We start from the raw sequence: 21,038 nt of genomic DNA, 5'->3' as shown, positions 1-21,038 counted from the left end.
CTGGGCTGGGACGAAGGGCCCAGTGTCCCAATTTCCAGTCAACTCTTCTGTTGGCTCCCCTACCAAACAGCTGTGAAGCTACATTCCTTCCAATTTTTAAATCCTCTGAGCCTCCATGGTGAATTAAGTATTTTTTATTTTATTTGGCTGCTTTTCTGAAACCTTCTGGAATTATTCAAAGTATTCTCACTTTCACCAAGATGTAGTTATGAATATTACTTCTCTACAACAGGTACTGTTATTTCTTAAGACAATGCATTTCAATTACATGTCACCTAAAAGCAGTTAACAGAACAAGAGCTATTTCTTTTTTCAACTTGAGGACTCTCTGTTTTTAACAGATTAATTTGCTATATTGCACTTTATAGTTTTAGAACAATTTTGAATGTTTTATAAATGTTTCTGTTCTACAAAGAAAAGCACAGAAATCTGGAGATAACACAGACATATGGGGCATAAATATATGACTGATTCACCAAGTACAATAGGAGCGGGGGGAGGGGTACAGTATGCTCAGGCAGAAAAAACACATTTTCAGAGGCAAGCAGCCTCAGTTCAGATTCTACTACCTACATTAAAAGTAAGAAAAAGTTATTCATTCATTCAACAAACAGTGGTAAGTGCCTTCTATCTGCCAGTCATTGTTCTGGGCCCTGAGGATAAAGACAGAACAAGACCCCTGCCTTCCTGAGGCTTCCACTCTACCAGGCAGGCTGACAAAAGGGAGGGAGTGGTGGGTACAGAGGGCAGATGAACAGAACGGACAACAGGGCACTCAGTGGGGAGGAGGTGAGGGTATGGAGGAGCGAAGCCCACCAGAAAGCCGGAGGCAAGGCCCCAAGGGCCTGGCTGGAGGGGGTGGCCAGAGGGGCAGTGGGAGAGGACACCTCTGAGATGAGGGCAGGTACAGGGCTCTGATCTATCCTCCAGTTAAGGCTTGGATCTGAACAGACAGGAGCAGGGAGGGGCTGTGAGGCAGCTACTCAGGTAAGCCAGGTAAGAGGGGATGAGGATGGTTCCACAAGACGGATAATCCTAAGATTATCATCAGGAGTAAACTAGATTAAACTGATTCCACCATGGCTGACACATAGTAAGAGCTTAATAAATGTCAGCTAAATATCATCCCACTTTCCCAGGAAGTTACTGAACCTCTTCCGTCAGTTCCTGATCTGAAAAATAGGTGCAATGAAATGTCTATTGTGAGGACTGTGAGGAACGACGGATAGAAGCGAAGTCCTACCCAACAGAAGTTCAAGCACACGTGTGCCTGTGCTTCACAAACAATACATGATATATCTGACAGATCACACATAAGTATGCATCAAAATAAATACTCTGCACACCACACGCCAGGGGATAAGAATCCCCACCTCAGATCCCTCTGGTCTCAGCATCCACAGCTCGAAGAGCCCTTCTTAACCCTCCAGGCCCCCCCTCTCCTGGACCCCACCCGTCAGCCGACACCTCTGCTCTCTCCTCCCAGCCGCCCTGCACAGCTCCGACCAGGCCTCTGTCCTCCGCCAGGGCCTCCCATCTCACTCCGGGGCCCCTCGTCCCCTCGCTGCCAGCCCTTCCTGGGCTCAGGAGAGCCCGCACAGCTGGCATCCCCACGGATGCCCTGACAGAGGCCACTCCAATAAGCAGCATCCACGCTGGCTCAGTACGTGGGCGCCCCACCTGGCCGGGTCGCCCTGAGGGAAGGCTGGCTCCCAGGGGCAGAGACCTCTCCCGCCTCCCGCATCCAGCCGGGGAAGGCCCTCAGCCAAACCTGTCCATATCCACGCAGGGCAGGGGGACGTGATCAGGCAGAGCAGTGGGAACCAGCTCCCCCCAGGCCACCCCGCGGCTGGAGCGCAAGGGGTCCGGGGCCTCGTGCGTTTCATCCTGCTGATTCAACTACAGAGAAGGTTGATGGTTTGAAACTCCAAACCCGAAAAAAAAAAACAAATAACCACAAGCAGTACAAACTGACATGCAGGGAAGATGTTTTACCATTTTACCAGGCAACTAGAAGCCAGTGCTGCTGCCCCAGTGGGGCTTAAGCCTACGGGGGCCCAAAGCAACACCACCCACCTCCCAGGAGGTGGGGGCAGCCGTCCTGGATGCAAAACTGGCATTTCCCTCCAGAGCTTTAAGACAAATGCAGCACGAATCAGGAGCCAAGTCTGCTGAGTCCTCTGAGTAGTACTAAATTTTTGGTGAATAAAGGTGCCAACTTCTAGTGAAGCTGATGATACTTCTAGAGACGAGTGAGTTTTTTTTAATAAAGAAAAACGCTATTTCCACATGAATCCTTCTGTAAGGATGTCCCAAAGTGTGTTTAGCACCAGAAGCTAATAAGAAACTAGATCCTAAGTCCTACAGCACAATTCCCAAGTTTCCTGGACTGAGCACAAAATTATATTTTATTTTATGCCCTCCTTTCAAAGGGGCAGCATGTCTCTTAGAAATATTTTCAAAGTGCGTCAAGGCTCTCATGCACAGAAGTCCTGCCTCGCTCCGGGGGCTGAACTGCCCCTGCTCCTCCCTCCGGCCACCCCCTCTCACCGGCCCAAGGACTGTGCCCCTGCAACTGTCCCTTCCCAACGCGCTAGAACTCTGTCCTTCTCCACTGGATCATCCCTGTCAGCCCAAAACACATGACAATCACTCTCACTTAAAAAACAAAAATAAAAACTCCCTTGAGCCCACAACCCTCCGGCTTCTGTCCCGTTACCCTGTCCTCCTCCAGAGGATCCTCCACACTCGATGCTCTCCACCCCTCCCTCCACACAGCCCTCCCCACTGCAAGGCCATCCGCCTCTTATCAAATCCAGGACCCTCCCCCTCTTGTGGACCCCTTGCCCAAAGCCCCCAGGCTCAGTCTGCACCCTCCTGCTCTTCTGTGTGGACACCTACAGCCCGGCCTACGGTTTCAAACATCAGCAGTACACAGATGACCCCCAAATTTACATATCTGGCCCCAACCTCTTCTTGAACCAAAGTAAGCCCTCTTAAGCACCGTTAGTGAAGTACTATTTTAGGCCCTTTACATTAGCTCAGCTATCGACCCACCGACCCCAGAAGACCATGTGCTGCTCTTCCTCCTAATTTACGGGAGAGAAAACTGAAGCACAGGAGGATCACAGCGCGCAAGCTCACACGCCTGGTGCGCGTGGGACAGAGACCCACCCGTGGGCCCACCTCCCCACCTCACAGCCTCGCCAGCCTGCTCCTCAGCCAACGACCTGGGGGTCGCTCTGGGCTGTTCTGTCTTGCAGAGACTACTGGCAATCCCGATGGGCCGCCTGCAAAACACACCACAGTGCCTCAGTTCTAAGACCCGCGTTTTCCCACATCTTCACGACTCTGAAATCGGGCAGGAACTCTGAGTAATCACTCAAACTCAGCCGTCCCTCTAGGACGCATGACTGACAGGGCAATGTGACCCATCAACAGGTCAGTCCACAAATCCTTTAAGGACCGGAAACCTCTCCTTAACACCTGCCGGTAGGATCAAGAAAGCGTCCAAACTCGCGGATCGTATATCCGCAGCTTGGACGCGTCCCAGAGACAGCAGTGGTGCAGTCGTGAGAAATGCCACCTCGGCAAGAGACGGTGACAGCACAGCGGACCATGCCGTGGGGCTGATTTGGAGGAACCAAATTCTAAAGGGGAAGACATTTTATAATTACTTTATTTCACTCACATCTTCCTTTTTCATGAAAGCACAAGACTGGCATGATTTTAAAAGTCTATGCTTAAAGTCTAAGAGCTCTTTCAATAAATGACACCTAAGTGAGAGGAAAGCATTGTGTCACAGGCAAACTGGCAACATTTTCCTGTTAACAGTACAAAACATACTGCCGCAACTTACAAACGAAGCCGGATTTGATCTCCCCACCCCTGCCCTGGTGCCAGGCCCCAGCGGATCACCGTGGGCCCCCGATGCTCCCCTCCTGCGTAGGGCAGGGGAGGGGGAGAGTCCCTGCGGCGCGGACACTCAGGGCAGTACTCCCTCTGCCGCTTATCTGTGGCCTCTCTGCACCTAGCTTTACCCACATGTAAGGCAGGAGACTAAGAGTCACGCTTGCCTTATAGACAGCCATGAGATTTTAATTAATATATGTGGAGCGCTTCAGTGGCCTGGCACACCACAAGCTCCCGATAAACGGTAGCTGCGAAACAGCTGGAGTGATTCTTCTCAGAGAGGAATCAGATCATGTCATTCTGTTGTCCAAAACTCTAAAGTCAACTCGGAAGGCAGGCAGGCAGGCAGGCAGCCCTAGGAAGGCTGAGATCACCATCTAAATTCCATACCCCAGCAGGGTGCTCCCACAAGCTGCAGCCCTCCAGCCTCTGGGCTCACTCCCTGCCACCCTCCCGCCCACCCCTAGGCCACACTGGGCTCCGGCCTATTAGCAGCCCAGGACAGGAAGCTTGGACCCTGGGCCTGAGGCTGTGACTCTAGAGTTCCCTGAGCCAGCACCCAGCCAGGTGGCGCCCAGCTTCCTCAGACCTCACGACCTGCTAGATCGATTTGCCCCTCTTGGGACTTAGGACTTTTTTTTAATTTTTATTTTATATTGGAGTACAGATGAGTACAGGAAAGTGATTCATTCATACATATACACATATCTATTCTTTTTTAGATTCTTTTCCCATACAGGTTATTGCAGAATATTGAGTAGAGTTCCCTGTGCTATACAGTAGGTCCTTGTTGGTTATATATTTTATACATAGTAGTGTGTATACATTAATCCCAAAATCCTAATTTATCCCTCCCCACCACCTTTCCCCTTCGGTATCCATAAGTTTGTTTTCTATGTCTATGGGTCTATTTCTGTTTTGGAAATAAGCTCATTTGTATTTTTTTTTTTTTTTTTAGATTCCACATACAAGCAATATCATATGATATTTGTCTTTCTTTGACTTACTTCACTTAGTGTGATAATCTCTAGGTCCATCCATGTTGCTGCAAATGGCATTATTTCATTCTTTTTATGGCTGAGTAGTATTCCATTGTGTATATATACCACATCTACTTTATCCATTCATCTGTCGATGGACATTGGGGTACATCTATCTTTTCAAATTACGGTTTTCTCTGGCCAGCACTTAGGACTTTAGCTGGGGTTTATGATCCTCATCTCCCCCATAATGTGAACCCCCAGAGGGTAGGAACTACCCTTGCTGTGTTCACTCCCGTCTCCAGCACCTAGAACAGTACCTGGCACATGGTAAATACCAATACCTGTGGGGCGACCACATGAGCGAAACAAGTCTGCCCTAGATGCAAACAGTGTCACTGCACTTCCCATAAAAATACCAGGCCCCTCCGAGCTACTTCCGCCCCAATCTCTGCCCCGTCTTCACATTTTAAATCCACCACAAAGACAAACTGAAAACCAAAGTCGTTTATTGGCACACTCCTAGAACACTGCACACACATACAGGAGGAGAGCAGCCGGCAGTACTCATGAGACCACCAAAAAAATGTGATAATTTGGTACTAATGGCCTGGGACCAACTGTTGTCAAGCAAGGCAGCAAGGCCAGGGGAATACCTCGGTCCACACTCCAAACAAAGCGCAACTCCAAAGAAAGGCACTCGAGGAACAAGGACATCGTAATGACTTTAACGTACAATTTTTAAACGAAAGTCTCACTGTTTGCCTTTCCTACCTCACGTATTATGAACATACTTTCTAAAAGTTTTTTTGTTTTGTTTTGTTTTGTTTTTAAACAGCAGCATTTCTATCACACCGAATTGTAGGTTTGGAAATCTGTGGTTTAGAAAATTGACACAAAAAAATCAAGTTTTCCAATAAACGGGACCTCTTTAAGCGCTTCAGTTTCATACTAAGATCGACTCTTTTTTTTTTTTTTTTGGCGCACCACGCAGCTTATAGGATCTTAGTTCCCGAACCAGGGAGCGAACCCAGGGCCCCGGTAGTGAAAGCACCAAGTCCCAACCACTGGACCACCAGGGAATTCCCCTGACAATTTTTCTTAAACAAGTTTTTTATAGGCTGGTAAATGTATAACTTCACCTATTAATCTCCAAAATGTACTTTCTAACTATCTCCAACCTATTTAAATAAATTCCTTGGTACTAAGTACTTACATAGCTCAGCAGAGCATTCAAGAGAATAAAACCCAGCACTTAAATACAGCTTACAGCTAATGAATTTTGATGATTAATAAAAAATGATTAGTGGGTTTTGCTTGCACCCATGTATAAAAAAATATTCACTGCAGCACTGTTTCTTACAGCAAATATTAAAAACTATATTAAAACATATATATAACAGTGTATATATTTTGACTACTGCTGGGACAATACATAGTCAACTGGTCACAGCAGTTACAGGGAACTGATCAGCTAGGGATGGAGTGAAACGAGGTTTTCTTATGTGTTTGTACCTTTTGAGTGTACAGTGTGCACGCTTATACTTTCAAATCTATAAATAAAAATTTCAGTGGTATACATTTTTAAATATTATAACTGAAAGTATAAATTTTATTTTTAAAATGTAATGCTATAACAGTGTTTAATAAAACAAACTGCCAGCTTTTGAACTTTTTTGAACTCTGCCTAATTTGTTCAGCACTGTATCCCAGGAGCCAAAAACAGGGAGGGCCCAGCACAGCACGACATGGATTCAGTACTTGCCAAATGAATTAGTTTGCTTTGTTCATTCACCAGACAAATATAAATTTTAAAAATTTTCTTATTCCAATCTAAAAGCAGTTGAAATGCTTTTAAGACATGTAAATTCACAGAGGACTAAAGTAGCCTACAAGCCAGTAAGTTTTTTGTGGAAGCTGTTATTCGCTAATTATCCTTTCTTCACCTCCCAGGACTGACCTCATGAGCACGCAGCATCTCGAGATACATGTGTCATCAATTTCTCAGAGCTGGACCAATTTTCTTTTCACCACTGCCCCCTGCAGAAAGGCCTTTTTTTTTTTTTTTTTCCAACTACAGCTTCAAATTTTGTTGAAGGTGTAGCTGGATCTATTCAGTCCCAGGAACCTTCAGACATCAAACGGGGCACTGCTCACAGACAATGCTTTCCTTGCAGAGCCCGAGTGAGTCCCTGCCTTCACCTGGGCAGGGCAGGATCGCCAGACAGCTCCAGTGAGTCTCAGCGATACTTAGGAGCCCTGTTGGGGGTGACCCTGCGGAGGGGACCCTGTCCCTGGAGGGACCCTGCAAGGAGGGCAGCTAACTCTCACACCCAGGAGGAAGGGTACCAGCCAACCTCTGCATTTGCCTTCTCCCTTTCCCCTCAGGGAAACCCTCAGCAAAAAGGTAAAAGAATCTCAGCCTCAAAGAAAAGCTGGCAATCAAAAGACACTGCCCAGGACTGCTCTTAGCACAGCCCGGTGTCTTCGGAAAATGCAGCTCTAGATGGCACCTTTCAGAGGAATAAAACATACGGCAAATTTAAGAGAGAACAAAGAGGATTAATTAAATATTTCTAATCTCAAAACTTACTGGTCATCAATTGATTAGGGCACTAAGAGTAGAGAAGCAAGTCTGACACCAAGCCACTTTTCCTTATACTTCGAGGGCTGAAAGCTAACCACTATCAGAAAGTCACCTTATCAGAAGTAACAACCCAAACCAGCTGGCCAAAAATACGAAGCGCGAACCAAACACGGCGCTGCGGGTCTCCGACATATAAATAGGAATTCGAACACATTTCAGGTTCCCCAGCTTGTCAACTGGGACTCCAACCCGTTTTAGCGTCCACAGCCCACTCTGACACCTTCCCCCAGACCCATTCACCACCCGGTAATTTTCCTACCGCAGATCTGAACACGTCAGAGTTCACCTCGAGCCCCCAGTCGCCCCAGACTGTTCCGGATCGCTCCAGACGGCCGGCACCCGCGGGAACTTCCCCGCCCCGGGACGCCCGCGGCGAAGAGCATCCCACGCGGACACTGCGCCCTCGGGAAGGGACGCGGGGCCGTGCCTGGCGCAGCCTCACCGTGGGCGCAGCCTCCCCCCGGGGGTGCACTATCCGCAGAGGAGGGCACCCCGCGCGGACACGGTGCCCTCCCGAAGGGGACGGGGGCGGGGGGGCCGTCCCGGGGGCAGCCTCGTGGCCGGGGCGCAGCCTTCCCTCCGTAGGGCGCAGCGCATCCGGAGCAGAAGCGGCACTCCCGGGGAGGGGACAGGGCTGTCCCCAGCGCAGGCTCCCCTACCGGGGGCGCAGCCTCATCCCGAGGGGCAGTGTCCCCTCCCGGGGCGCAGCCTCCCTTTCATCCCCGGACTCCCCGTACGCGCCCCGGGGCGCAGCTTCATCCCGGGGCGCAGCCTCGCTCTCCCGCGGCGCAGAGCATCCCGCGCAGATGCGGCGCCCGGGGAGCAGACGCGGGGCCGTCCCGGGCGCAACCGCCCGTCGCCAGGCGGCCCGCAGCCCCTCCGGACAGCCCCTCCGGACAGCGCTCCGGGCAGCACTGGTCCCGCTCGAGCCGCGCGCCCGGCGCGGCCTCACCACCTGCCCGGCGGCGCTTACATAAACGCGGCCACGGCGCTGCGCGGCGCTGCCCCGCGCTGCTGGGCGGCGTGGTCGGGCCGCGGTGTCAGAGCCTCGCCGCCCCCGCCGCCCCCGCCGCCCCCGCCGCGCCGCCTCACCTCAGCCGCGGGCCGCTCCGCGCCGCGCCGCACCGAGGCTCGGACCGCGAGTCTGCGGAGCTTCGCTCGGCCGCCCGGGGCTGCGGCGCGCTGGCCGTGGCCTGGCGCGGCCCCGAGCGCGCCCCCGAGCGCGGCCCCGAGCGCGGCCCGACCGGCCGCCGCCTCAGCCACCGCCTCAGCCTCCACCCTCCGCCCTCGGTGTCGGCTCCGCCCTCCCCGCACCCCCCGCCGCCGGCCGCGCGCACGCCGGGGAGCGACGCCGCGACGCAGCACGGGCGCGCGCGCGCACGGTGCTCCGGGCTCCTTCTACGGCCCGCTGGGGACGGGGAGCGGGGACGGGGAGCCGGGGCGCAGAGAGCGATAGGGCAGGGGGGGTACCCGGCGGGGACCGCCCACGAGACCCCCGCCCGCCGCCTGCTGCGTGGGGCCCGCACAGTCCCTGCGCTGGAGGGCGCGCCGGGAGCGGGACGCGAAGGTGCGTCCGGCCTGTGCGGGGCCAGCTCGGGGCGTGTTGGGAGGAGAGGGTGGGGTCACGCCCCCCAGGCCCCGAGGGGCGCCCTGGGTGAGAGCAGAAGCGAGTCCAGATGACCGGTTACGGTGGTGGCGGGTCGGTGGGTTTGGTGGTGCAAGCACTCAAAGCCTCTTGCAGCCGGGCAGTAAGCGGACTCCTCTCTCTGTATTCACTGGCTCTTCAGCGGTTGCACCGAGAACATCTACACACGGTATGATAAGCGTCTGTGGAAATGCAACATCGAAGACCAGAAAAAGCAACTCGAGGCTGCAGTTCTACTCAGGACAGAAAATGGTTGGATAGGGAAAACTAGTTCTTGAATGCAGTTGGGGCGCTGGTGGTCCACCAGGCGGACTCAAGGGCGCAGATAGGGGTGACGGGCAGGCCCGTGGGCTCCACCTGCTCAGGGCCGGTGCCCGGAGACTGCTCTCCAAGGTCAAGTGTGGCTGCCGCCCTTCTCAGCTGTGGGGCCTGAGGCCGTCTCTCTGGACCGCTGCCTGTTTGCTCCAGTTTAAAATGGGGAAGAGAAGTCAAATACAGGGGAAGACCCCAGCCCAGCACTCCTTAATTGTTAGCTACTGCTGTTATTCCCAGAGTCATCGGACAGAATTGAGCATCCCTGAGAGTTCAGTGGCCTGGAGCATAAATAAACCACAGGGGAAAGTGCTGCAGCCGGCCAGTTACCTGCTTCAGGTTGCTATCTGATGGAAAGGAAAAACCTGCCTTTGGGGCCTGCCAGCTACCAGGCAAGCCCAGTGCCCTCCCTGAGGGCTAAATGCCAGTACAGGGTCCAAAGGGGGGCTTGTTGACAACACGGAAAAATCAAAGACTCCTGGGAAGCCTTCTAGGGATTCATCCTATTTTTGTTAATAAACAAAAAGTGCATGAGAACTTTATTTCTGTGTAACAAACCACCCCAAAACTAAGTGGCTTGAAGTAATCGTTTATTTGCTCATGATCCAGAAGGCCAGCAGCTGGGACGGCTCAACTCTGCTAACGGGGTGTGGCCCATATTAGCTGGGACTGGCAGGGGCCACTCCCACGGGCTGTGGCCAGGGCTGCTGCTTGTGCTGGCGTGGCTCGGTCAGCAGCAAGAGGGAAGGCAAAGCTCGGCGCACGGGGATTTTCCAGCCTCTGAACCGTGTTTGTTTACTAATGTCCTGTGGGCCAAAGCAAGGCAGAGGGCCCAGCCCTGAGTCGGTGGAGAGGCCTTGGCCCAGCCCGGTGACCTGCAGGGAAACACATGCCTGCCCTCCAGTTGGAGTGGGCTGTGTGAATCTCAGCAGCAGTGGAGAGAGCAGTGCCGCCATGACCATGGCCTTCACGCTGCTCCCGGTGGCTGGCTGGCTGGCCTCTTGGCAGCTTTGGAGATGGCCAGGAGCCTGGGATTGCCCCTGGCTCTTGTACTCCACCTCCTCAGATGCCATCATCTCCAGGGACAGGTTTATCGTGGAGTTCTCCCTGACCACCCCTCTGTGCGCCACAGGAATGGCTCACAGAGCGTGCCTCTTCATTCTGATGTGCGAGCGATTTCCAGGCACCCGGGGCCGAGACGTGGGACGTACCAGACAGGGAGGGTCATGGAGGTACCTGAGAGCTCAAGGTCCTTGATGCGGGATCCTGCAGCCTACTGAGGAAAGCCCATCCTTCCCCCTGTTCACCATCAGTGTCAGACCCGTGGACGCCCAGAAGGGGCCCCGGGGCTCCACAGAGGTGCTGGCAGCTGTGAGCACACGGTCTTCAGTGCAAAGAGCAGCAACCAGGCCTGGGCCCCCGCCCCGCCCCCCAGACCCCGTTCTGTTGTTTACCTCACTCGTGCAAACTGTGAAAATGAAATAGCGCTTCGGTGTCCAGGAAAAGATGATGCCCTAAAGCTCACCTGTAGGGATCTAGCTGGTCCCCTCTCTGCCCCAGGGATGGGGTGATAGAATCTACATGAGTGTGTGGAACTTCACCTGCTGGGAGCCCTGGCCACACAGCACCGATCCACCTCTCCCCTTTTTCCTGCTGCTGAACCAGATGGCATGACCACGTAGCTGTAGCCCACGGGCAGAAGGAGGACTTAGACAGGCACCGCGTCTGGGACAGAATGGTGCAGGAGGACGTGTAATGGTCTGAGGACAAAGACCTCGCGCACTCAGGAGCGGGGGTGTGAACTGCTTTCAGCCTGTAGCTCCGGCCGTTCGGGAATGGCTGGACGGAGGGGTGAGGCGCCCAGCCCGACGGCCGAGGAGCCGCTCTGTGCGCGTTCACACCCTGGCTCTCAGGAAGGCCTTACATGGACAGACGTGCCCAAGGCTTGCAGGTGTAGATCCACTCTTTTGTCCAACAGCCCAGGGGAGTGTGGCAGCCGTGCAGCCCTGAGCAGGGGCAGGCGTCCCGGCCTGGCTTTCTGGCCCTCCGTTCCAGACCTGGGGAGCTGCCGCTTCTGCTCACACAGGGTGACCCGGCCCAAGTGGTCCCACCCCTTCCTCTGCCGGCCATGCACGGTCCTGGCCGGTCCTGCTGAGACTGCTCCCAGGCCACAGTCATGGTTAACTCAGGCCTATGATGGTACCCCGCGGAGTGTGGATTTCAGTCATTTAATCCTGAGGAGGGACTACCTTTTTCTTGTTCTTCTGGAGCCCCTTTCACTGTAGTCCCTGTGTGCAACCAAAAATGTGTCTGAAAAAGGAATGTGTAGTGCTCTGTTTTCCTTCATTCTGCCCAGTCTGTTTGAGAGGGGACTGGAACTTTTAGATTATCGTCTCAAAGTCGGTTATTGACTTTCCGGTTTCTAAAACAGTCAGGAAGCTACACCTGCTGGTGAGTGGTAACCGGTATACTGTGATACATTTATCTGAGACACATTTTTTGCCCTATATTTTTAAAAAACATGAAACCAGAGTGATAGAAACCAGATGCGACTAAACCTTCAGTCATTTGCTCCTGGGAGCGGACTCCTGGCTTGAGCTCTGCTCAGCTCGGGACAAGTGTCCTCCTCTGGGTCTCCCAGACCCCACAGTGAAGCCCGCAGTCAGGAGATGGGCCCGGAGCAGCCCCGTTTGTGCCCGGGAACACGCACCCACCTCCACTCCCAGCTCCAGGACTGAGGGGGAGTTCTGACTCAGGGGGATTCCGCTGGGAACCCGGGGCCGGCACTGACTGGGCCTGAAGCCCGTCTGTGCGCCTTGGACCTGAAATGTGTAAACCCAGAGGCGGTCAGCATGGTCTTCATCGCCGGCCTTGTATACTTACCGGGAAGCCAGCCTGAAGTGAGAACTGTGGTGCGTCAGGCAGAGCCAGGACACTGAGAACCTTTTGATGGCTTTTTAATGCCTCAGGCGGTGTGGCCTGTGCGTGGACGAGCACACGATTAAGACGATGGACTTGCTTTGGAGTTGTTCATAGTCTGGAGGTGGGGGGGGGAGGGGCAGGGCGTGGATAACTGGGGGCCAACCTGGTGTGAGGAGCACAGGCTGGGGTCGGACGGGGTTCACACCCGCTCTGCCCCTCGTTAGCGTGTGGCTGGGATGTCGTCTGGCCTCTCTGAGCCTCTTCTTCATCCATAAAAGGAGAGCGTGACACCCACGTCCCAGGCCCGCCCAACGCCCCAGTATGGAGAGGCTCAAGGTCGAGAGCGTGGGCGCTGCGTGCAGACGTGTGTGCATCGGAGGAGCTGCAGCTCGCCGCTCTCGGGAGCGATCACAGCAAGGCTCCCCGTGCAGACGGGCCTTCGGGCTGAGCCATGAGGGTGAGGAGGCCTTGGCGGGGAGGGCGCCCCGGCGGAGGGGGTTCTCTTTCAGCATGCGATCAGGGGAGTCCTCCCGATTGGGCCCCGTGGATGCTCTGCCCTCCCCAAGCCGCCAGCAAAATGGGATGTGCCGAGTGGTCAAAGCAGAGGCTGCGAACCACAGCTGGGAGGCGGGCCTGCGGCCTGTGTCTGTACCGTCCACAAGCCCCGGCCGGTTGAACATTCATAAAGCGCTGGGGAAAGGAATAGGCGACAGACACAGGCAGGCGGGCCTGTGGCCTGTGTCTGTACCGTCCACAAGCCCCGGCCGAGTTGAACATTCATAAAGCGCTGGGGAAAGGAATAGGCGACAGACACAGGCAGGCGGGCCTGTGGCCTGTGTCTGTACCGTCCACAAGCCCCGGCCGGTTGAACATTCATAAAGCGCTGGGGAAAGGAATAGGCGACAGACACAGGCAGGCGGGCCTGTGGCCTGTGTCTGTACCGTCCACAAGCCCCAGCCGGTTGAACATTCATAAAGCGCTGGGGAAAGGAATAGGCGACAGACACAGGCAGGCGGGCCTGTGGCCTGTGTCTGTACCGTCCACAAGCCCCGGCCGAGTTGAACATTCATAAAGCGTTGGGGAAAGGAATAGGCGACAGACACAGGCAGGCGGGCCTGTGGCCTGTGTCTGTACCGTCCACAAGCCCCGGCCGAGTTGAACATTCATAAAGCGCTGGGGAAAGGAATAGGCGACAGACACAGGCAGGCGGGCCTGTGGCCTGTGTCTGTACCGTCCACAAGCCCCGGCCGAGTTGAACATTCATAAAGCGTTGGGGAAAGGAATAGGCGACAGACACAGGCAGGCGGGCCTGTGGCCTGTGTCTGTACCGTCCACAAGCCCCGGCCGGTTGAACATTCATAAAGCGTTGGGGAAAGGAATAGGCGACAGACACAGGCAGGCGGGCCTGTGGCCTGTGTCTGTACCGTCCACAAGCCCCGGCCGGTTGAACATTCATAAAGCGCTGGGGAAAGGAATAGGTGACAGACACAGGCAGGCGGGCCTGTGGCCTGTGTCTGTACCGTCCACAAGCCCCGGCCGGTTGAACATTCATAAAGCGCTGGGGAAAGGAATAGGCGACAGACACAGGCAGGCGGGCCTGTGGCCTGTGTCTGTACCGTCCACAAGCCCCGGCCAGTTGAACATTCATAAAGCGCTGGGGAAAGGAATAGGCGACAGACACAGGCAGGCGGGCCTGTGGCCTGTGTCTGTACCGTCCACAAGCCCTGGCCGGTTGAACATTCATAAAGTGCTGGGGAAAGGAATAGGCGACAGACACAGGCAGGCGGGCCTGTGGCCTGTGTCTGTACCGTCCACAAGCCCCGGCCGGTTGAACATTCATAAAGCGCTGGGGAAAGGAATAGGTGACAGACACAGGCAGGCGGGCCTGTGGCCTGTGTCTGTACCGTCCACAAGCCCCGGCCGGTTGAACATTCATAAAGCGTTGGGGAAAGGAATAGGCGACAGACACAGGCAGGCGGGCCTGTGGCCTGTGTCTGTACCGTCCACAAGCCCCGGCCGGTTGAACATTCATAAAGCGCTGGGGAAAGGAATAGGCGACAGACACAGGCAGGCGGGCCTGTGGCCTGTGTCTGTACCGTCCACAAGCCCCGGCCGGTTGAACATTCATAAAGCGCTGGGGAAAGGAATAGGCGACAGACACAGGCAGGCGGGCCTGTGGCCTGTGTCTGTACCGTCCACAAGCCCCGGCCGGTTGAACATTCATAAAGCGCTGGGGAAAGGAATAGGCGACAGACACAGGCAGGCGGGCCTGTGGCCTGTGTCTGTACCGTCCACAAGCCCCGGCCGGTTGAACATTCATAAAGCGTTGGGGAAAGGAATAGGCGACAGACACAGGCAGGCGGGCCTGTGGCCTGTGTCTGTACCGTCCACAAGCCCCGGCCGGTTGAACATTCATAAAGCGTTGGGGAAAGGAATAGGCGACAGACACAGGCAGGCGGGCCTGTGGCCTGTGTCTGTACCGTCCACAAGCCCCGGCCGGTTGAACATTCATAAAGCGCTGGGGAAAGGAATAGGCGACAGACACAGGCAGGCGGGCCTGTGGCCTGTGTCTGTACCGTCCACAAGCCCCGGCCGGTTGAACATTCATAAAGCGCTGGGGAAAGGAATAGGCGACAGACACAGGCAGGCGGGCCTGTGGCCTGTGTCTGTACCGTCCACAAGCCCCGGCCGGTTGAACATTCATAAAGCGCTGGGGAAAGGAATAGGCGACAGACACAGGCAGGCGGGCCTGTGGCCTGTGTCTGTACCGTCCACAAGCCCCGGCCGGTTGAACATTCATAAAGCGCTGGGGAAAGGAATAGGCGACAGACACAGGCAGGCGGGCCTGTGGCCTGTGTCTGTACCGTCCACAAACCCCGGCCGGTTGAACATTCATAAAGCGCTGGGGAAAGGAATAGGCGACAGACACAGGCAGGCGGGCCTGTGGCCTGTGTCTGTACCGTCCACAAGCCCCGGCCGGTTGAACATTCATAAAGCGCTGGGGAAAGGAATAGGCGACAGACACAGGCAGGCGGGCCTGTGGCCTGTGTCTGTACTGTCCACAAGCCCTGGCCGGTTGAACATTCATAAAGTGCTGGGGAAAGGAATAGGCGACAGACACAGGCAGGCGGGCCTGTGGCCTGTGTCTGTACCGTCCACAAGCCCCGGCCGGTTGAACATTCATAAAGCGCTGGGGAAAGGAATAGGTGACAGACACAGGCAGGCGGGCCTGTGGCCTGTGTCTGTACCGTCCACAAGCCCCGGCCGGTTGAACATTCATAAAGCGTTGGGGAAAGGAATAGGCGACAGACACAGGCAGGCGGGCCTGTGGCCTGTGTCTGTACCGTCCACAAGCCCCGGCCGGTTGAACATTCATAAAGCGCTGGGGAAAGGAATAGGCGACAGACACAGGCAGGCGGGCCTGTGGCCTGTGTCTGTACCGTCCACAAGCCCCGGCCGGTTGAACATTCATAAAGCGCTGGGGAAAGGAATAGGCGACAGACACAGGCAGGCGGGCCTGTGGCCTGTGTCTGTACCGTCCACAAGCCCCGGCCGGTTGAACATTCATAAAGCGTTGGGGAAAGGAATAGGCGACAGACACAGGCAGGCGGGCCTGTGGCCTGTGTCTGTACCGTCCACAAGCCCCGGCCGGTTGAACATTCATAAAGCGTTGGGGAAAGGAATAGGCGACAGACACAGGCAGGCGGGCCTGTGGCCTGTGTCTGTACCGTCCACAAGCCCCGGCCGGTTGAACATTCATAAAGCGCTGGGGAAAGGAATAGGCGACAGACACAGGCAGGCGGGCCTGTGGCCTGTGTCTGTACCGTCCACAAGCCCCGGCCGGTTGAACATTCATAAAGCGCTGGGGAAAGGAATAGGCGACAGACACAGGCAGGCGGGCCTGTGGCCTGTGTCTGTACCGTCCACAAGCCCCGGCCGGTTGAACATTCATAAAGCGCTGGGGATAGGAATAGGCGACAGACACAGGCAGGCGGGCCTGTGGCCTGTGTCTGTACCGTCCACAAGCCCCGGCCGGTTGAACATTCATAAAGCGCTGGGGAAAGGAATAGGCGACAGACACAGGCAGGCGGGCCTGTGGCCTGTGTCTGTACCGTCCACAAGCCCCGGCCGGTTGAACATTCATAAAGCGCTGGGGAAAGGAATAGGCGACAGACACAGGCAGGCGGGCCTGTGGCCTGTGTCTGTACCGTCCACAAGCCCCGGCCGAGCTGAACATTCATAAAGCGTTGGGGAAAGGAATAGGCGACAGACACAGGCAGGCGGGCCTGTGGCCTGTGTCTGTACCGTCCACAAGCCCCGGCCGAGTTGAACATTCATAAAGCGTTGGGGAAAGGAATAGGCGACAGACACAGGCAGGCGGGCCTGTGGCCTGTGTCTGTACCGTCCACAAGCCCCGGCCGAGTTGAACATTCATGAAGTGCTGGGGAAAGGAATAGGCGACAGACACACGTGTGGCCCGAAAAAGCCTGAACTAGTTACCATCTGGCTTTTTAAAGAAAAAGCGTGCCACCTCTGGATTAAGCCAAGTAGGGACTCCCCCTGATCTGGGAGCTAGACCAGGTCCATCAGAGCACAGAAACTGCCTGGGGAGAAAGGAGATGCGAACCCAAATCAGGGCCCCGTTAGGAAGGGGAAGGGTGGCTTGTAAGACACCCAGTGGTGTCTGCTCTAAAGCCAGTGCCTGTACCCAGGTGAATTCTGGCAGCTTAGGTCAGCAGGTAACAGTGGGAGTAGAAAGAGTTCAGACATGTTTGGAAATGCACTTGGTATGTTTGGTGCAAACAGACTTGGTGGGAAGTTGGGTAAAAGGTGTGCACAGGGAAGGATCACATCTCGCACCCAGGATTCTGGCCTGTGTGTATTGGAGTGGGTCACCTGGGTGACGGTGCTTTGTGCTGAGATGGGGAGACTGAAGGAAGTGCCTGGGAAGAGCCAGAGGTCCTCTTGGCTGTGCTGAGTTTGCAGTCCCGAGAAGATGTCCAGGTGGATGTCTGTGTTCAGAAGATATAAAAGATTAGGGTCCAGAGAAGAGGACTATGCTGGGGACACACAACTGGGAGCCTGGAAGGTGGAAGCAATCGCGATTAGGGTCCAGAGAAGAGGACTACGCTGGGGACACACAACTGGGAGCCTGGAAGGTGGAAGCAATCGCCCAGGGAGAGAGGAGAGGGAAGAGAACCTGGGCCAGACCTGAAGAGCTTCAGCCGTCAGCGTGGGATACGGGGGAGCAGGGGGGGCTGAGAACCCAGAGAGGGGAAGCCCAACAGGGGATGGTGCTTCAAGAAGAAAAGATAGGTCGGCAAAATGATGAGTCCAAATAAAGCAAGGATGGAAAACCTATTGAAGGTCATGGTGACTTTGAAAACTTCAGTGGAGTGTTGGGGACAGAACTCACTAGAAAGAGGGAACACTCCTCCCATATGAGGCTCGTCTAACCTTGACCTCAAAACCTGAAAAGGATGACTGAGGGGGAAAATGTATGAACCACCCTCACTCATAAACAAAGCCTAAGCAAGTTATCATAGCATCCTAAACAGAACACTTAGCAAACCAAAATACAGTAATATGTAAAACGAGAACAACGACATCATGACCAACTTGGGTTTACCCAAGAATGTAACTGATTTAACACTTAAAAATCTATTACTTTAAATCACTGCATCAAGACAACAGAGGAGAACCCCCGTATGATCACCACAACAGGTGTAGAAAAGGCACTTAATAAAACCCAGCATCACTCATGCTGAGAGAAACAAACTCTTAGAAAAGTAGGACTAGAAGGGAACTTCCTTAATCTAATAAAGGAACCTACAAACACCTGAAACAAACCAGTGGTGAAGTGTGAGGAGCTTTCTCTCTAAACCAGGGACAAAACAAGGATGATGGTTCTTTCCACTGCTGTTCAGCATTATAATGGCGCATAAACAACAGAGGGAGACATGGCCGTGGAATGAAATGGATAAAGAAAGAAACCAGTCACGGGTAATATGATTGCATATGCAGAGAAGTAAAAATAATCTAAATTACTATATTTAATAAAATCCAGCAAGATTATTGAATATAGAATCAACACACACCCTAAAAAATTTTCTGTACATCAGCAATGAGCAACCTATAATTTAGAAAAATGATCCTGTTTGTAATAGCAACAAAAGTATGAATTACAAATAAATCTAACAAAAGAAGTATATGATCTTTAAGGAGAAAAAATGTTTTAAAAAATTATTGGAAGAGCAAGTGAATGTAGAGAGATTTTAATACATAAGGAGATCTCAGTATCATAAAAATGTCTCTTCTCTCCCAAATCACCTATAGAGTCAATGGAATTCTGATAAATAGCCCAACATGGATCTTCATGCACCTGGACCGATTCTAAAGTATGTAACAGGAAGGCAAAGGATCCAGAATAGCCAAGACACCCTAAAGAAGAAGGCAGAGGGTTTGCACCAGCAAATATCAAGATGTACTAGTAAGTTATAATAAATCAAGCCATGTTATTGGCCCACAGATGGACAAATTGACCATTGAAACAAAATAGAAAGTCCAGAAACAGACCCACACATATTTTGACGTATGACTGAAGAGGCAGTGCAGATCAGTGGGAAAGGCAGTGACTTCAATAAATGATGCTTGGACATTTGTTTGTCCATTTGGGTAATAATTGGAATTAGGTATGTACCTTACACCTTACCCAAAACTCAGTTCCAGACAGATTAAGGAAAATAAAACTTTTAAACTTCTAAAATATAGGCAAATGTCTTTATGACCTCGAAGAAGGAAGAATTTTGTAAGGTACAAAAAGGGCTAACCATAAAGGTAAGATTGATCAATTTGATCATACTAAAGAACATCTGCTCATCAAAAGACGCAATGAAGTAAACAGACATACAGCAAGTAGGGAGAAAATGTTTGCAACTATCGGAGGATTTGTATCCAGGACATATAAAGAACTAAATGTCCAATAAGCAAAGGCACACAACCTAATTAAAAATGGACAAAAGATGTGAACAGATGTGAACAGAAGAGGAAATGTGTGGCCAAAAAGCACATAAAAAGATGCTCAGCCTCATCAGTAACACGGAAATGCAGGTTCCAGCCAAAATAGTACACGTTTAGAGCCACCATATTGACAAACATTTAAAAGGCTAACAACAAATATCGAGTGTTGGAGAGGACGTGGATCACCAGAATTCTGGACCATTGCTAGTGGGAGGATAATTTGCAATCATTTTGGAAAACACTTGTCTCATAAAATTGAATATTTGTGTACCCCACTAGCCAACGACCTGATTCCTAAGTGTGCACCAGAAAGAATCCTTCCACGCGTGGTCAGGAGACAGGCAGCAGGCCGTGTTCACTATAGCCAACCGTCCATTTCCTGGGGAAGATGAGCTGCACTGGGGTTGATCCACACGTGGAACGCACATGATGAAGTGGTCATACAGCCGTTCAGTGATCAGCACAGCAGCACCCAACATGGGCGAATCTTGGAAATTAAACGCTGGCTGAAAAGCATGCCATTTTACAGAGCCTAAAAACGAGGAAAACTAAGCATCCGAGGGCTTAGGCATGCATACACGTGCAACGTGTGTGTATATAGTGTTGTGTATGCATATATAACTTATGCATACACGTGTGTGTATGTACACACGCATACATGTGCACACATGATACATTTACTAGCAAGGGATTGGCATGCACAAAGCCTCCAGCAAGCAGGAAGATGACAGGGAGTAGGTTAGGGGAAGAGCACGTGGATGCGGGCTCCTGGAAGTAGGCTTGGTCTTGGGTCGCGTGGTCGATGAGAGGTCAGATACGATGCTTTGTAACTTATGTATGTGCTGCATACAACCTTTTGGTAAATCAAAGAGCATATTAAGAATATTCTAAGACATGGAAGCAACCTAAATGTCCATCGACAGATGAATGGATAAAGAAGATGTGGTATACTTATACAATGGAATATTAGCCATAGAAAAGAATGAAATAATGCCATTTGCAGCAACATGGGTGAACCTAGAGATTATCATACTAAGTGAAGTAAGTCAGACGGAGAAAGACAAATATATGATATCACTTATGTGTGGAATCTAAGAAAAAGATACAAATGAATTTATTTACAAAACGGAAAGAGACCCACAGACATAGAAAACAAATTTATGGTTACCGAAGGGGAAGGGGTGGGAGGGATAAAGTAGGAGTTTGGGATTAACATATACACACTATTATATATAAAATAGATAACTGACAAGGACCTACTGTATAGCACAGGGAATTCTACTCAGTATCTTGTAATAACATATAAGGGAAAAGAATCTGAAAAAGAATCTATGTAGAAAGACACATATATATGTATGTATAACTGACTCACTGTGCTGTACACATGAAACTAACACAACATTGTAAATCAACTCTACTTCAATTTTTAAAAAAATTTTTAAGAATATTTTAAACTGTAAATTTTAAAAGAAGAACAGAGTGATAAAACACTTTGGAAAACAACTTGGAATTTTCATGCAAAGAGATGTAAGTCCCCTAAGAATCTTCAGTCCCTCTCCTAAGCACACTCTCTAAAGAAGCTTGCACCTGTTTCCCAGAA

General features: G+C 52.5%; 1 protein-coding gene across 8 annotated transcripts in view; it reads right to left on the bottom strand.

Moving 5' to 3' along the window:
- ADARB1 (adenosine deaminase RNA specific B1) overlaps positions 1–8,826 on the bottom strand; it is a 118,329-nt gene extending 109,503 nt beyond the window's left edge. For 7 of the 8 annotated variants that reach the window (XR_009008149.1, XM_057545393.1, XM_057545396.1 and 4 more), the window contains exon 1: positions 8,632–8,826. The gene's annotated coding sequence lies outside the window, so the exon portion shown is untranslated. Of the gene's footprint in view, positions 1–7,798; positions 7,847–8,631 lie in introns of those variants that run through there. The other variant, XM_057545394.1, reaches the window with a different exon arrangement.
- Between the last annotated feature and the right edge of the window lie 12,212 nt (positions 8,827–21,038).

The sequence above is a fragment of the Balaenoptera acutorostrata genome, chromosome 4 (genome assembly GCF_949987535.1).
Source record: "Balaenoptera acutorostrata chromosome 4, mBalAcu1.1, whole genome shotgun sequence".
Lineage (NCBI taxonomy): Eukaryota > Metazoa > Chordata > Mammalia > Artiodactyla > Balaenopteridae > Balaenoptera > Balaenoptera acutorostrata.
This window is presented reverse-complemented; position numbering and strand designations above follow the sequence as displayed.